Here is a 14,466-nt window from a genome sequence, read left to right as displayed (position 1 = left end):
AATAAAGCACTGTTTCAGATTATCAGATTTCTTCTTAAATTAATAATTAATCCCCTCTCACAGGACTAAAGCTATTAACTATTTCAAATGTAGTAGTTTACTGTTCTTAAAGAGAAATCAGAAACAGTTGGCATCAGAAGTTAGAGCTTTACAAAAAAACAGCGGAAATCAGCAACAAATGTCTGATCATATCCCACAATTTGGGATTTTTTAAATCTTTACTCCATTTGTGAAAAACAACAAAATGGGGATTTTTTCATTTCTCAAGCTACTACTAAAGCTTAACTTTGCTTCATTCTTGTTGACACAAAATATCATGATACTCCTGGTGAGAACATCAATTAAAGTCAAGTCAATGTGCACGCCCAGATAAGAACAACTGGTAAAAGCATCCAAGGTGTTGACATGGCAACGATTCACTGCAGAACCTGATCCAAACAGACATCTGAGAGACCAGAACACCTGATCCTTGAGTCTCAATCTGAAAATCCACAGCACCAAAGAGATGTGCTGTGAAATATGAAGGCCCCAACATAAGTATGGGGGTTTATAAAGTTGTGATTACCTGGGCTGCACTGTCACACATCACAGAAGAACAAAACCATGGAAAATGAACTTCAAAAAGCTTAAATTGTTTTTGTGAGTAAACAAAAAGTCCAGAAACACCTCCCACAAAACTAACTGAATCGAACATGCTGTAATTTACTGATTATCAATAGACATTTAACCAATCCTACTGATGTGATCTACAGAGATAATGACCTAGAAAAGGCACTACTCTAAAAGGTCAAGGGAAGAGCAATGAGACACCAGGGGTGAAGATGCATAGACAAAGACCTTAAGGATGAGTGATGGAAAGCTAGATGGACACAGTTAAAGTAAAAGACAGAAAAACGCCCTCCAACAAAGCCAGCTGGCTACGTTTCAAGTCATTACCCAAGTGCTTCCCTTTCCTTCTTCTTTTGCACTTCAGTTTCCACATAAAAATAAATAAAAAATAAAATAAAAAGACGACTACACACACACACACACAACCACATAAATGAATTCAAGACTCAAGACAGAACACAGACTATGAGGGCATGCAGAGGCAGACATATTAATTTACAAAGCAGCCTTTAAATTTCATTTCTCCCAGTGAATGACTACTTGGAGGCAGGAGTTTATGTATGTCAATGTGCTTCCTGAGGGGCTCGCAATGTAGTGACAGATCATTTTCTCTCCACACGCGGACGCAAAAAAAAAACATTTATGTGCCACGGGTCATCAAGTCAGCAACAATTGGCCTCTGTTTACTACTATATGAATGTTATCAGTGAGTTACTGACTAGCATACAGAGTTTTAAGTCCCCACAAATGGTCTCAGATCAGCAAAACAAGGAAAGTATTTTACTTGCATGTGAAAGCGTTACAGGCATAAGGATGCAGTGGTAGCAATCTGGCAAGATATCAGTGCTTTTTGTAAAAATCTTGATTTTAAACAAGTTCCACATGTAAAAACATATACTTAAAAGAAAAACAAAGCATTAAAACCAAAGCTCTAAAACTAGATTTTAACCCAAGATTTAAGGACTCCAGGAACTAAACATTAAATGACATCAAAAGCAGGAAATGGAAATATTGACCATACCCCATCATAACATTGGCACTAAATAAGTGAATAAACTGCAGGTCTAATTTTGATTCAAATTGGCAACTTTGCACTTAAAAAGTCCAATAGACAGCTGGACCATCATAACAATCACAATGCAGCAAATATACAGAAGAAAAAATTGTTTTGATAATTCACGTGAATGCTGCTTAAACACAAAACTCAAGTGAAATAAAAGAATAGTTATTTATTGATGTGTACCTGTTCAAACTTTCCAAGCAGCTCATGCAAACTGAAGTTCAAGCCAATCATTCTCAGAGTGTGCTGTGGCTCCTCCCACTCACTGCAGTCTCTACATCTTCTCAGTCAAAGTGGCCGCAGAATATTAAAGACCAAGAACAATCTGGCAAGTTCTCCAGTGGTTATTACCAAAGTACAATCCTCCAACGTCAGGAATAAGATCATTAGTAATTCCAAGATCTGAGCAAACTTGGATCCCGTGAGAAATAAACTTTGTGTTTATGAAAAGCTTCAGCATCAGAGGGTCTAATCCAGGTTGCAGTCCAGAAACAGGAGACTTACACACTTGGCAGCACACGCGTACGTGTGCTGGTGTGTGTGCTCGCCCAATCCCAACCCATGGCAGTAGTAGCATCCTCCTCTGGCGGGCATACAGCTGAGTGGAGAGGGTTAGAGTTGCCCTGCAGTCATGCTGGGACTTGGACCTCAAGACGACTAGTGCCACTGGAGGTTTAATAAAGTCACAGCTGGAGGCTGACACTTGACTTCCGGTGGCCACGAATGAGGCACTGAAACCGAAGGGGGAAATCCAAGAAATCTTGGGTGGAGGTCTGCAGGGAGGAGGTAACAACTCGTCTCTTGAGGAACAAGTCGGCTTCTGTGAACCTGTGCGGTTTTTGGGGCTGGCGTTTCTCCTTCCACCCCGTTATGCTTCCCTGCCTCCACTTCCCTTCTGGGCATGAAGGAAGCTGTTTACACCATGTCCAGCTGTCCAATCCAGGGCGGGGCCGGGGCGGTTGTCCTCAATTATCGAGATAAAAAGCACTTCATTCCTGCCAGCTACGCAACCGCAAGCACTTCAAGAAGAGAGTCATTGATACAAAGAAGCACATGGGCTGCTTTTTCTCTTCCCCTCAGTGAAGTCTCAAGCAGCTACCTCAGCGTCTCTCTCACTAGCTGCCCGTCAGGTCTCAAACTCCAGTATGGTCTCGTTCCATCACACCCTCCTAATCACTGCCATGGCTGGGCCACTTAGTCAAAGAATGCCTTCTTCTTCTTCTTGTTGGAGACACATGTTCGCGGCGAGCTGCCTAAAGGCTCTGCGTCACAATCTGGTACAAGGACTCCGACTTTGTGGCTTCTAGAGGCTGAGATCTGCTGATTACCCTCGATGACTGTAGAAAAAAAAAAGTTAAAATAGAAGTAGCTGAGCTGAGATGAAGAAACTTCCTTAGAATCAACCTAATTCAGGGTCCAGCAAACTTCCAAGTTGGCATCCTGAATCCTCTCCCCTTCTCTCTGTTGCTCTTGATCTCACTGGTCACTAGCCCCAGTCTATCACACAGCTGTTTATTATTTTAATCAGTATCCTCCCTTCCCCCTCCTCTCTTTACCTCTCTCTCCCCTAAACCAATTCAACACACGGCGCACACCCACTTCCTGAGGCCTACACAGGCAGAGAGCATGGCAAAAGAGGGAGAATTTCAAAGATAAAAAAAAACTAAGTTAAGGTGCAATAAGCAGAAATCATTCAGTGTGAGAAAAAAAGTAGAAACGGTCAAAGAGTGAAGCAGAAGACTGCACGGATGGAAAACTGAGAGCGAAACGTGAAGGACTTAAAGAAACATGAGAGAATTTGACATGTGAAATATTTTACCTTTTGAGCTGAGAAGTAGTGGCAACATGTAAGGGAGAAAAGGGGATAATAAAAATAATAACCTATTTGCAGTTAGACGTCAGCATAGGGCTGCTTCAAAAATAAAATATAAAAAAATTGCACGAAACCGGAAAACTTTATGACAAATTTTAAATCTCCGGTTTATGTAAAGCTGTGACCTTCCAACACCAATGAACTCTAACAAATTCAAGTTATTTTTTCTGACCTGTTTGTCATTTCAAAAAAAATTTGGAGCAGAGGTGACAAAGGCAATGGATATAAACAGGTTCTTATGTTTAAAATACTTAAAGGATTATCAAGTTAATATTTTAAATTTCCATGCAAATCTCATATTCCATGAAAGAAAAAGGTAAAAAACCTACTTCAGGCCGAGATACACGTCTGTCCTTCACACTTTAATTTCAAAAACTTCTCACCGATCCTGAAACTTTATCCAATAAAGAGTCTAAAGTGTTATCTTTTTCTAGCCTGGTTGCTTAATTTCTTGACTGATTCGTCACAAGTCAGGGTGAATGACACTGAAAATTGTCTAGCCGAAAGCTAAAATATTAGGGCCTCTCCCGAATTATCCCAAAATCATCTGTGTGTGTGTGTGTGTGTGTGTGTGTGTGTGTGTTTTTTTTTTTTATAAATTACCAATATCTTTCATTAGCAGCAATTTCAATCTTAACACCTAAAACTTAAATACAACAAAGATTTCTGAACAGCAATTTCGAAATCGAAAGTCATACTTGCAACAGCATGAAAATTAAAATATCTAAAAATTCTGAAAAGGCTCTGCTAGAATGCATCATGTATTAAAACTTATTAAACTGAGTAGACCTGTATGCAGGCGTGAACGAGTGTGAGCCTGTGCTGGCATTTCGAACAGCAGGAAACATGTGGTGTGCATCAAAGACATCCGACAGATGGCTGTCAACGGATGGAACAAAAACACCACAATAAAACCTTGCATATTCATAAGCTGAACACTTTGAAGTGCGCTTAGCTAATTAAAAATATTTACACACTTGAGGCTCTTTAATAGCATTTTTTGATGCATGGCAACAAATTTGGTTTGAAAAATGTCTCTTTTCTGCAGGACATATAATCAAGCTGTTCTGAATTGACACATTTTACAAGTGTAACATTCAACAAGCGGGAGAAGTTGCAATTAGAAAATGCTTGACAATTTTGCATCAAAAGATAAAAAAAAAAAAAAAAAAAAAAAAAAAAAAAAAGCAGAGAAAGTATGCAAACCAGTTAATGTATGCAGCCTAGGGCAAGGCATTTGAGGGTTAATGTTGAGCAATTTCACTGAGCTAAGAGGATTAGACCATTATAAGGGTACTGCTTCCAATTCCCAAAGCAAAAGAAGCAAGAGGTGAAGTATAACTGACTTAATGACCAGTGGGAGATAAAGTGAGAAGTGACATCCTACGAAGAGATTTTAAAAAAGTGGGAACAACATAAAAAGAAAAAAAATACAAGAAATATAATAAACTAAATTGAAAAAGAAAGAAAAAAGATCTTAAAGAAAGGGTGGAAGTAAAAGAAAAGTCACTTTATAATTTTTGTCTTTGCTTAACGTGCAAAATAAGGTGGGGTTTTTGCAAAAATGCTCTCGTTAAGAAAAACAAGATTATATAAATAGCACAAGAATCAAAGACTGCCCCATGCATTTGTCACATACCAAACAAGATCAACATTTATTCATAGAAGTAAAATAAAACCAGTAATTGAAGAATTTAACAGCTTGTGAAAACTTAAAAAACATGCACAAAAAACCCCAGTAATAACTGTTCAGCACTGAGAACAGTAGAGTGCACATGTATGTGCTTTCAAACATGCGGAACATTTGAGTAATTTGGCAAATGGACCTCATAGCAGCTCCAAATTATCTCCTTTAAAAAAAAAAAAAAAAATTAAAAAAAAAACTTAAACAGCAGCATCAAAGAGACTTTTCTTCTCATTTTTTTTTTCGCCATGAGTCTAAGCAATTTTTATAATTAGAACAATTTAATACAATAATGATTTACGAAACTATGGCACAAACTGATCCTGGAACATGATGTTGCAGGAACAGTGTGTTGAAAGGATCTGGCTGTGTGCATTAAAACTTAGAAATCCTTCAAACCACATAAAGGACTGACCGTGTTCCAGTAGTGGCTCTTCATACAGGAAGGCCAAAGTCTTTTAAACAGTCTTTTTAGTCCCTTATGTCCAGAATGAACTTCCCATCATGAAAACACTTGTATCTTAACAAAACATTAGCTACTTGTAAGAATGACAAAAACACAAAAGGAGGAAGATAAATTCAGCAAATATAACAGATTGGCTAAAATGGTGAAGCTCTCATTATCTCTATTTTCTAAATGGCTCGAGTCATTTAGTTAAAAGGGATGGAAATTGTTCTTGGTCTTCATGATGCCGAGATGACATATCGAACAAAGTGTGTCCACATGACGTTGATAAAAGTTTCCGTTTTTGAGCCTGCGACTAAATGTGGAGGTTAGATTTATCTAAACGATAAGGTCACGTAATTAAAGAAAGCGACGTGAAGCATACTGATGTCAAAAAAAAGAAATTTAAAGCACATCACAAAAGGTTAACCTACATTCAATTTACAGCCGATCTCCACTGATATGACAGGGCTGCTGTTACAAAAACCAGGAATTAAATGTCAAACAGATCCTTGATAATTTATTCAACAGATTCCATAAATAAAAGACAATCCATGCATTTGCAATCAAAAGCAAAGAATACCAGGATTCATTTGCAAACTTCTAAAGAGGAAAGTGGAAATTGATTACAAGCCTTTGTGTGTGGTTGTTCCGTAAACAACTATTGATTTTGGGGAAGCTTTTTAGTGCCTGTACAAGGCTGCAGGAAGATGACCTTAAGATGGAGGCAGAGCGTACAAGATAAACAAAATAGCTTAAAGGTGGCGTCTGCTTGCAGTTCAGGTCAGGAATTGCAACATATCTACGTAACCTTACCAACAAGCACTTCTTATCTGGTTAGCACTGAACAATAGAAGTCCTAGTATGTTTAAGCAGCAGCAGAAATTCCACATTTTGCATAACCATTAATATATGATGCAGCCCTATGAATAAATAACCCCTTCATTTACACCAATATTACACAAACAAACCAACAGAAGACACAATGCAGCCAGCAGAGAGGGACAATATGTTGCTTTGCAATATCAATGTGTGCGGCCACTATAACAATCATACCTACTGTAAGCGACATTCATTTACACTCACGTAGATTTGTCCAGGACGTTTACTGCCTTGACTAGCCATACCAAGTCAAATGGTCAATTACAACAGTTATAATATTTTAAGACATTTCACACACCCATAGAGAAAAAAAGTCATCAGCCTTATTTTTGTTCTGCCTGTTTTAGGGTAACAGTAAAAAAAAAAAAAGAAAAAAGTTGACATTACCTAATTCAACATTTTATCAGAAAGCAAACCTTCAAAAGGTGTCCATTGTGGATACCAATAATAAAATTCCTCCAACTCCACATCGTATTTGAAGTAGCACTCATTTAAAATGGACACAATAAAAATTACATCACAAGCTAACTTGCTACATTGCAGCAAGCTAACTGTTATTTTTTAATAAACAATAATTGTACCCAATACCAAAATAATATTCCATAATTTACAAAAGATAAAATGATATCTAACATTTATTCATTGTCTTTTTTTCTTTTAACTTTGCTGCATAGATCTACTTAAAATGCCCAACTTACCAAATTTAGTCATAATTTTTTCATTCTACTTTTAGTAGGGCGTTACAAGTGTAAGAAGCCTCAGCTGGAAAAATTATTCGGCCTAGCTGCTTATTCAGTCTTATTTTGTTAGCCTGTCAGCTGTACTTTTGAAACAGGAAAAGTAAAAACTCTCTTTTAACTTTAATTGTGTTTTTCATGACTGTACATATTTCCATAAAGCCAAATTTGTCTTAGACAGCTGAAGGGCAGTGGGCAGCGACAGGTGGGAGAATGGTGGAAAATGTTTTATCCTATGCTCCATACAGAAATATAAAACCTTTGTTACTTTGGCACCTTGTCCAGCATAAATTAAAACTTTAATCCAAGAGAACCACAGTTGAAATTTGAATCAGCAACTTTTTAAAAGCTTGCAATACCCTGAAACCAGTAACTGGATTGTGTTAAAGTGTTTGCTGCTTAAGATTATTTTTAATTACTGATTTTAAAAAAAATGGCTGGCTATGTAAGAATAAAAAGGATAAAATAAAAAAAGCATGCACTTCCTAAAAGTTCACATTTTTAATATTTATAGAATCAGAAAATGATTTAAGCATTTGGCAGCAAAGCTTTTGAAGCAAAAAAAAATACTGTCATTGAATTTTAAAGGCTATCAACTTGCTGAACTGCCTGAATTGTAAAGCAAGGTCCTGCTGAGACATCTCATCACTGTGCTCATCACTAATGCTCAAAGGCTCTTGCGCCCTGGGTTTTTCATTTTATTAATTCTTTCCTCCCAACCGGACATTTTAACCAATTCTTCTGAAATTTGCTCTGTATCTTAAGGCTCTTTGTCATTCAGCTGATAGCTGTGGTGGAGCGCTGTACTTACATGCAGTTCATCTCATTAAAACTAATGTGATTGTTAATAAAGCTGTTGTCAAGGTAACTAATTTAAAACAGATGGCAGACACCTGCTGAGTTCGGGAACAAGCTCTTTAAAGGTTAGGTGACTGAACCAATTACATTAATGCAATAACTTATAAATACAAGTCCACTGTATTAAAAAAAGGAAGAATAGGATTGTTCTGCAGAATTATGACATGTAGACAATTATTGTAATTTAAACTTAATGAAATGGGGTATTTGAATATGATAATTCACAAATAACAATGAGCTAAATATAATGACTGTTAAACCACATTTATAAAACAAAATTTAAAAAGCCATGATGTACAAAATGCAGATGGCCCAGAAGGAAAAAAATAACAGAAAACACAACATGCATCAAGGGGAAAGGGTGTAAATCCTCACCAAACCAGGGCAAAACATTTTCATGTTTTTGATAACAGTCATACAGTGCTGCTCATGTATCTATACATAATCTACAAACATCATAAAAAACTACTTAAAGTATAACCCCTAGATCAATTTAGAAAAGTTTATGTACAAAAGATGAAAAGTTGGGGGGTTTGCGCTCTATATCAAGTTAGAATGTTATTTCAAAAACATACCTGAAATGTTGCTTTGATTCTTTCACGCATGTTTGAGGAATCCTTGAATCCTTTCATAACAAGGTAGCAATTACTAGGTTGTGCTATAAAATGGCACAAAGTGTCAAAAAAATACATAACCCTCCCCATTTATATCTACCATTACCTTCCACATCTAGGTTAAACATTATTGTTTTCCTCAAAGAGTAAGCTACTGGAAATCAAAAGTAGCACTCAAGAGGAACAAAAGGTTGACCTTCAAATCCCCTGACACCATGAACTACCATAAACCGGCTGTCTCTTCACATTTTGTTTACAGTTAGCTTTTACAGAAGTATGAGACATGCTGTTAAGCTCTGCTGTGACATTTACTTCAGCTCTCTGACTGAAACAATTTATTCAGGGTTCACATCGTTCAGCGGAGGGAAAGACTTTCTGAACCGAGTGGCCCCGCTGCTAGCAGTCCGCTCTGAGAGCGCTCAGACGAAATAATCTTGACAGTTTCTGTGCGCCCCTAAATAACTTTTCCATTGATCCAACAGAGGCTCCAACTGAGACCTCAAGATGATGCCTGGGAATTAGAGCTTCATTACAGTTACAAATCTATACATAATAGGCTTCTTGTTGATTGAATACCGTTTGAATCGATAACTGCATCCCTTATTCTGGCTCCTCCCTGTGTCACATTTCATCTTATGAGAATATGCTTCAAACTAATCTGCCAGTTAAAACTAAATACGAGGAAAAAGGAGCGCAGATTTCCTAATAGGTGACACACATTTCCATTTATCAAGAATTAAAGTTTACAGGGCTGCACGCCACAGCCAGTTCCTTTCCAGGTCCCAGTGGACCGGCCACTGGGTGGGACAACAGCGCTTCAGTTCAGAGGAAAGATAAGACCCAACACACACAAACCCGCCCATGTTCTCCCGCAAAACAACTCTGATTTTCCAAGAGAACAAAACAAGTTCCAGATACTCAAATTTAATACTGAAAAGGCAGAAAAATCACACATTAGCTTATATTAGTGAAAGGAAATCCTACGGCACAGTTCATCTAAAAGCCGTACCAGGGGAATTCCTCGTCAATTAGATTTTAAAGTGTGAACTCTTTACTGAAATAGCATGAATTCAATCTTTAGCTCAATCTGTAGGACACCAAGGCGTTCCCCAGCCAGAAGGGATAAAACATCCCTGCCACAGATTTTAGATTTCCACCTTGGTGGTGGTATCCTGACCAGACGCCCGATTCAAGGAAGCGTGCTCCTTTCAATGAGAGGAAGCAGCATCTCAACTAAAACCTCCCCTTTCCCTGCCTCAGCCTGAAGCCATTCACTCCACACAGAAAGCTCATTCCGCTCACATGTAACCAGAATTTCTTTTTCAGTCGTGATCCATATTTCATGAACACAGGCAAGGATTGCAGCATGTACAGACCAGTAAACTCAGAGCTTTTGCCTGTTGGCTGAGCTCCGTTTGCCACAATAGACTGGAGCAGCACCCACATTCCTGCAGCCAAGATCCCAATCTGTCAGTCCACCAAGACATCTGGGGGGTGAAACAGGTCGAGAATCATTGCCTCAGACTTGTAAGAGACAGTTCTCCTCCTCGCACAATCATGAGTTTTTGAACAAACCAACTACAAGTTGGGGATTCACAGAGACTGGAATTACTGCTTTTCCTGCTTGTCAATTCCTACTTAGAGTTTCCAGATTGTTGGAAACTCTAAAATCTTTTCTGACCTTTCTCTTTCACTTCACTTCGAAGTGAAAGCTGTTACAAAGGAAGGACAAAAGGTTTTTATCACTTTGAGGTGTTAGAATTACTTGGCAATTATAGTAATTAAATGCTAGATTAGGAAAATAACAATAATGCTGCATCCACATACTTCAAGACACCAGGGTTTTTCCCAAAGCAACGGACATATAATAGGTTTACTAAATAAGACAAACAGCCTTTTTAATGGAGTCCTTAAGTTTTGTGGCTCAGCATTAAACAGACCATTCACTTCCAATTCTGTGCTCTGATAACTTTACTCTAGATTTGTGCAACATATTTAGCTCCAAAGAACCATGAATTTTTCTTTGTAAAGCACTTCAATACCTGTGAAGGTGCGAGGAGAGAATAAGCTCAGCGTACACGTTGCACACAGCTGGAACAGGAGCAATAATAGCAGCAGGTGCCAAAGAGGAAGCCATGACACTGACAAAGTGGGAAACTAAGTGTTTGATGGGTTCTTTTTATTACAATGCAGTTTTCTACTTATGTGCCTCTGTGTTTCTTCAACACCTCAGATTCTCCGAGCTTAGAAATCATAAAAACCATTCATCCATTTTCTTACTCATATTCATCTTCTGCCTCAGTTCCTGTTGGTAATATATTATTCTATTGCTTGGTTTTTTTTTTTTCTTCTTTTTTTTTGTTGCCTCCTCCGCCTCCCAGTTGGTTAATAGCCCGGAGAAACTGAGTGAGATATCCAACCACCACAAGTCGTCCTTTCCCCTCAGCTCCTATTACCACAACAACTGCCTGATGGTTGGCTTATTACTTCCTTTAATGTTTACTGTAGGCAAGCCTCTCCATTCCCTTCTTGTTTTTTTTCTGTCTTGCTTTGCTCAATTACTTTAGCCATCAGTCAAACATGACATTGACTGACTTCTCGGTCTTAATTTGTTTGTCTCCTTTACCTTAGTTTTCCTCCCCCTTATATGTGCTCACTCTCTCTTTTTCTCTGCATTTATGCAACAGTCTTGACGTTTTAGCACATATGGCAATTTTATACTATAAGTCTGATTCACTTGCTGCTGCTGCTCACCTCACCCTGCTCATTTAATGGTGTGTAATCTCCAGCGCCCAGACTTAGATTAGATTAGATTCAGTGTCATCACAGCAGGAGGATAAATTTCAGTGCATGTCTGGAGTTTATATTTTCTCCCCCGCTGAGGTTCCATAACACGTTTTCGTGAAAGTCATCAGTGTGCAGCACTTCTCACACTTGCCTACATTGACGGTTGCTCAGAGTATACATAAATATCCAACTCATTTCAGTTTTATTTATTTATTTTTTTAAATGGGGAACCACAGAATAGCTATTTTATGCTAAAATGAAAATAAAACAATCAAAAAACTCAACATGCCCTGTGGTTTGTTTCCTCTTTTCTTCAATAGAACCAGTAATATTCTCAAATCATCCTCATAAAAATGCTACAGTGAACCGAAAGGCCTTTTGCCAGTACCTTTTTCTGCAGCTCCAATCTTCATTATTCCCTGCTGACTCCCACACAGGCAGAAAATTGTCAGGTTCCTCCCCAGGGAATCGCATCCAACTCAGGAAAAATACACCTAAAGTTATTGTGGTACAATCTCCAAACTTGCCTGAAATGCTCCCCTCCACAGGAAGCATTATTTTTCCGTCCTTTTTTAGCATGTACACCTCTGCTGGAGTCTTGGAGATGTAAACCAAGTAACAATGACTGCCTCGGGGGTTTGCTGTCATTGCAGGTATTCAGGAGTTTTTTTTAATATTATTTTTCTGTCAAAAAGCCTTTTTTCCACACGGCCCATTCAAAATAGAAGTAGGAGCAAGAACTCCCAAGGTTTTTTTTTACAAGCAGCCCAATTACTGAGATAAATTCTGGTTAGTTGACAAAATAATAGTTTTCCGTTCCTGTTGACATGGAGGCCAATCATCATAAATATTAAGCAGACAAATGTACAGAGTTGTGGCAAAGTATTTCTCCTTTATATATTTTTTCGTTTTTTTTTTTTTGTTACTCTTGAATAATTCAAAACAAGTTTTACCAGTTTTGGAGCATAAATAGCATCTCAATAGAATTTAAGGCCAGATTTTTACCAAGATAATTTGAAAGTCTTGTTTTTAAGCCCTTGAGAGAAATTTTGGACCTTTATTTAACCGTGTAACCAAATGAGCATGAGCTCAATGTCCAGTTTTTTGTCCTGCAAAATTTACAGTTCAATCAATTCCAGTAAGGTGTTCAGGTACTGAAGTAGCAAAGCAGATTGTAAATTCTCTCATGGATGGCATTTTTGGTTCGTTACTTTTGAATCATCAACGTTGACCTTTACTGAGGCTAGAGGGGCCTGCAGCGCCTCTTAGTTTCTTTTTGACCTCCTGAATGAATTGTTGATGCACTACACTATTCTACTGGTTTGACAGACCAGCTGCTACTTTTCCAAACAAACATGGAAGCAAACATTGTATTTACATTGGATAATGAACAAGATGAGAAGAATATTGACCAACAAAGGTGATCATACTCCTCTCCTACAAGCTGGATTCTGCTGGAATCAGCTTCAAGGATGATGAGCTCATGATATGTTTAAATAAAATTACTTACGAGGTCCTTGCTGCTCCTCAGGTTTTTATTAAGGCGGTTACTTGGATCAAATGGTTTCCTTGTTGGTGTGGCATTTTATGTGACACTGTTTCACAGGAGCGCGAGTAAATTGAAAGTCATTTATCACTGCTACTCTTTGATCTCGCCTTATCAACTATTCCATCATTCTTTTCAATGACATTCCACGCAGACACGCAGTCAGCACACAGTTTGTCATTTAGCGACGGGACAGGAGACAATACAATAAAATTTGATGCCCCTTGTTACTGTGGTTGCTGGGTCAGACTGGGACAAACCGTGGTGCACCGATGCACGACGCAGGATGGGTCAGTATGCAGGCGCAAATCACTTTAAGACTATTTTCATTTAAATAATTCACCAGTAAAGATATGAATGTGTCTCTTATGCAATAATTCCTGTAGTGTGTTGAAAGTGTTAGTGATTTACAGCAATTTCAGACATAAAACAGATCTTAATGAGGTAATATTTTTTTTTTTTACATTTTAGTCCTACTCCTCTAAGAAAGCCTTTCTGTTGGAGCCGTTTTCTACGCAGCTGATGTCAGGGTGCGTAGCTAGATCACCGATTCCATTCTTCATCTCTTTTTCATTACAGAAGGTCTTTTAGGAAATTGTTATTTGCATGCAAATTACCCTCACCTATGAAGGAGCCTTTAGCTTTCACCCTGACAGCTAACAACACCACACACAGCAAACTGATTATACGAGATACATTATATATACACATTTAGAACGTGTGACGGGTTATGGAGTACGGTGTTTTGTTTCAAATATTTAAGATATGACCTGCGAAAAAACTCACCAACAGTGAATGGGCAAATTATCTGTAAATAATTTGGAGTTAAATTCCACAGAAAAATTCGTTAAGAGATAAAACTACAAATAGGTGGGGCTCAATAGTACCGGCTTGGAAAGGAATATATTATATTTGATATAAAATTTTGGGAAGGGTAGCATAAAAACATAGCCTGACTGTGATAGATTAATTTTTTGACTGTACGTGAAATAGTGCAGAAAATTCACAACAAAACTTGCACTATCAGCAGATACCATATTTGTTAAAGAGCAGAGTACAAAATGGGTCTTTAAATCTTGCTCAAGTACATATTTCTATGGGGGTTACATAATGTTTGACATGACCAATTATAGAGAAATTGCTTCCTCTGTCTTTAGTTAAAAAAAAAAAAAAAAAAAAGCTGATGTTACACAAATCATATCCCAAAATTACAAAGTTGCCCCCAAGAACTCACTCGACCATTTTCATCAGTCAACAGAAAAAAGTTGGTGCAGATTCACTCCTAAAATGATTATAAGCAAATAAACAGCCTGAAATAGAAAAAGGAAAATCAATTTGTCGTATCTGCTGGCAAGAGACGAAGACAACCTC

At 37.9% G+C, this 14,466-nt stretch overlaps 1 protein-coding gene across 1 annotated transcript in view; it reads right to left on the bottom strand.

Annotated features, from left to right (window-relative positions):
• utrn (utrophin) overlaps positions 1–14,466 on the bottom strand; it is a 168,055-nt gene that overhangs the window by 75,270 nt on the left and 78,319 nt on the right. The gene's annotated exons all lie outside the window — the stretch shown is intronic.

The sequence above is a fragment of the Poecilia formosa genome, unplaced genomic scaffold (genome assembly GCF_000485575.1).
Source record: "Poecilia formosa unplaced genomic scaffold, Poecilia_formosa-5.1.2 Scaffold1, whole genome shotgun sequence".
Taxonomy (NCBI): Eukaryota; Metazoa; Chordata; class Actinopteri; order Cyprinodontiformes; family Poeciliidae; genus Poecilia; species Poecilia formosa.
Note: the sequence above shows the minus strand (reverse complement) of the source record. Positions and strands in the feature narration are given on the sequence as shown.